This window comes from Gossypium arboreum, chromosome 3 (genome assembly GCF_025698485.1).
Source record: "Gossypium arboreum isolate Shixiya-1 chromosome 3, ASM2569848v2, whole genome shotgun sequence".
NCBI classification, from domain to species: Eukaryota; Viridiplantae; Streptophyta; class Magnoliopsida; order Malvales; family Malvaceae; genus Gossypium; species Gossypium arboreum.
In genome coordinates this window covers 51,575,282-51,579,532 of record NC_069072.1, presented here as the reverse complement: position 1 = coordinate 51,579,532, position 4,251 = coordinate 51,575,282, and positions in this window count along the sequence as shown.

The window sequence follows — 4,251 nt, the reverse complement described above, 5'->3', positions numbered from 1 at the left end:
CGGATGTACCTAAAAGCGCTTTTAGAACAAGGTATGGTCATTATGAATTTTAGTTATGCCATTCGGATTGACAAATGCTCTCTTGTGTTTATGGATTTAATGAATCGCATATTTCGCCATACTTGGACAAATTTGTTGTGGTGTTTATAGATGATATTTTAATTTATTCAAAAGATGAGATGAACATCTTTGAGCATTTGAGGATAGTTTTGTAAACTTTGAGAGATAAGCATTTGTATGCTAAGTTTAGTAAAAGTGAATTTTGGCTCGGGAAGTTGGATTTTTGGGTCATATTGTTTGGTGATGGTATCTGAGTTGATCCTAGTAAAATTTCAGCCATTGTTGATTGAAACCACCAAAAACGAATCGAAGTTAGAAGTTTCTTGGGGCTAGCTGGGTATTATCGGCGGTTTGTAAATGGATTTTCTATAATTGCTGCTCCTATAACTAGATTACTCCGAAAGGATGTTAAATTTGAATGGACGGAAGAATGTCAACAGAGTTTTGAAGAATTGAAAAAGTTATTAACAGAGGCACCAGTGTTAGTACAGCCCGAATCAGGTAAAGAATTTGTGGTGTATAGTGATGCTTCTCTAAATGGTTTGGGGTGTGTGCTCATGCAAGAAGGAAAAGTGGTGGCATATGCTTCGAGGCAGTTAAAACCTCATGAGAGGAATTATCCTACTCACGATTTGGAATTGGCTGCGGTGGTGTTTGCTTTGAAAATTTGGCGACATTATTTGTATGGTGAAAAATGTCGGGTATATACCGACCACAAAAGTCTTAAGTACTTGATGTCACAAAAAGACTTGAATTTGAGACAACGAAGATGGTTGGAGTTGTTGAAAGATTACGAGCTTGTTATTGATTATCATCCGGGAAAAGTGAATGTGGTTGCTGATGCTTTGAGCAGAAAGTTGTTGTTTGCTTTGAGAGTTATGAACACTCAGTTGAAAGTGTCAAATGATGGTTCGATTCTAGCAGAGTTAAGAGCAAAACCAATGTTTTACAAGAGATTTCGAAACTTAGAAAATGATCAAGATTTGCTAGCCAAAAGAAAATAAAGTGTGAAGCGTCACGGGATCGATTTGAATTGGTTCGATGGGTGCTTAATGTTTAAAGATCGGATTTGTGTACCGAAGAATGAGGAATTGATTCAAAAGATCCTACTAGGAAGCACATAGTGGTTATTTCTCGATTCATCCGGGTAGTACGAAAATGTATAATGACTTGAAGAAAATGTATTGGTGGAATGGAATGAAAAGAGATATATCAGAGTTTGTGTCCAAATGCTTAATTTGTCAACAGGTGAAAGCTGAACACCAAGTACCTTCAGGATTACTCCAGCCTATTATGGTTCCTGAATGGAAATGGGATCGGATTACTATGGATTTTGTTTCAGGATTGCCATTGACTCCGGGAAAGAAAGATGCCATCTGGGTAATAGTTGACAGATTAACTAAGTTGGCTCATTTTATCCCGGTACATATGAATTATTCTCTTAACAAGTTGGCTGAATCGTATATTAAAGAAATTGTTAGATTACGGAATACCATTATCGATTATTTCAGATAGAGATCCAAGGTTTACCTCGCGGTTTTGGAAAAAGTTACAAGACGCGTTAGGTGCAGTTAAATTTCAAGATCTTGCTTTTCATCCACAAACCGATGGACAATCGAGAGAGTAATTCAGATTCTTGAAGACATGCTCAGATGTTGCGTATTGGAATTTCAAGGAAGTTGGGAAAGATATTTGCCGTTGGTAGAATTTGCTTACAACAATAGCTATCAAACGAGCTTGAAAATGGCACCTTATGAAGCATTGTATGGTCGCAAGTGTCGAACGCCTTTGTATTGGACTAAACTCAAGGAAAATCAGATTTATGGAGTTGATTTAATAAAAAAGCGAAGAAAAGTGAAGATAATTCGAGATTGTTTGAAAGTCGCTTCAGATAGAGCGTAAATCTTATGCAGACCTAAAGCGAAAGGACATTGAGTTTCAAGTTGGTGATAAGGTATTTTGAAAGTGTCTCCATGGAAGAAAGTCCTTAGATTTGGACGAAAGGGCAAGTTAAGTCCGCGTTTTATTGGACCGTATGAAATAATTGAAAAAGTTGGACTCAGTAGCATATCGGCTAGCTTTACCACCGAATTAGAAAAGATTCATGATGTGTTTCATGTATCTATGTTACATCGGTATCGTTCGGATCCTTCACATATAATTTCACCGACGAAATTGAAGCTGCGACTGATATGACTTATGAAGAAGAACCGATTAAGATTTTAGCTCGAGAAGTCAAACAACTAAGAAATAAAAGTGTTGCACTTGTGAAAGTGTTGTGGCAAAAGCATGGGGTAGAAGAGACTACATGGGAAACTGAAGAAACTATGAGAAACCAATACCCACACTTGTTTACCGGTAAGATTTTCGAGGACGAAAATCTTTAAAAGGGGGGGAGAGTTGTAATATCCTAAATTAGGGCTTAATCGGAATAGTGGTTTTGTGACCACAAATCCGAGATAGAAATAATTATTTTACAATGATTTTGATGTTTATGATATGATTGCATGATTGTGTGAAAATTTCGTGATGAAATTCTATGCCTAAAGTGCTTAAATTGAAAGTAGGGACTAAATCGAATAAGTTGCAAAACTTGCATTCTAGAAGTTTTTAGTATGAAATTGTTTTGGAATATTAATGAGGAGGTCTTAAATAGAAAATTTACCAATTTTAAGTTCATGGACAAAATTAGGACATGGAAGGAATTTTTGGAAAGTTTAGTAGTAAGGGTATTTTGGTCATTTAGTTATTAAAATGAATTAAAAACAAAATTAAAAGCCAATTTTGTCCATCTTCTTCATTAGGCCGAAATTTCAAGGGTTCTCCATAGCTAGGGTTTGTTTCAAGCTTCCAAGCTCCATAGTAAGTGATTCCAAGCCCGCTTTTAATGATTTTTACGTTTTTGAGATCTCAGTAACTCGATAAAGCTTATGTTAGCAATAATTGAACCTAGGGTTTATATTTGGAAAAATACCCATAGGTGAAATTTGTGTATTTTGATGTTTTATGATAGAATATGAAGTTTTAAATTATGTTAGACAACTTGTACTACTCGATTTTAAGCAAAAGCGAGTAAAGGGCTTAATCGGTAAAAATACCTAATAGTCACAAGTACATGTTAGAGTGAGAATTTGATGTTTCCATAGAAGAGAAAAGTGATCAGCATGTTGTAAAACATAAGAATAAGGAATAAAGTTTAATCCAGAGCCTAGGGGCAAAAATGTAAATATGCAAAAGTTTAGGGTAAAATTGTAATTTTGCCAAAATTTGAGTTAAGGATTAATTTGATAATGTGAGTATTAAATAAGCTAAATGTGTTATTTTAGATCAAGAAAGACGTGGAATCGACCTCAATCGAGGAAAAGAAAAGATTGTGGACTAAATTGCAAAATCTTTGTATTTTGGTACCAAGGTAAGTTCATGTGTAAATAATGTAGCATAATTGTTATTTTTAAGTTATTGATATTAATTATGTGTTATGCTGAATTTTATTATGAAATGTATGCTTTGTGGTTAATTTCAAATAATATGTAAATTATGTGAACTACTTGTTAAATATAATTGTTACCGAGTATTGATTTGGCATTCTACGGAAGACGGCAAGGATAAGTGTTCGAGGAAAAGCCCGTTTGAACCTTAGGAATAGATTAGGATACAAGTGACATGTCACTAGGATGGTTGAGCATCCGAACTCGTTGAGTTGAGTCCGAGTTCACTTATGGATGCGAATGTCCGAACTCGTTGAGTTGAGTCCGAGTTCGTGAGATGTAACTAGGCATCCGAACTCGTTGAGTTGAGTCCGAGTTCACTTATGGATGCGAACACCGAGCTCGTTGAGTTGAGTCCGAGTTCGCTTATGGGCGGGTTACATGATTGCTTGATTGCATATATGGCACTTATGTGCAAGTTATCCATGTATCCGAATTATATTCGATGTGTTCAACGGGTAAAGTTCTACTCAAATGGAGGAAAATTTCGAGATGTAAAGAGACGTATTGGTAAGTGATATGAAATGGATATTTTGGACAGGTATGTATTTAACCCTCGGGTTGAGTATTGATACAACCACGATAAGGTAATAAGATGATGAAGAATGATTAAAATGTGATATGTGTTTTAGTGATGTATGCTAATGTTGTTGGTATAACTGTTTGTTATGTTACTTATTATTTGCATATGAACTTACTAAGC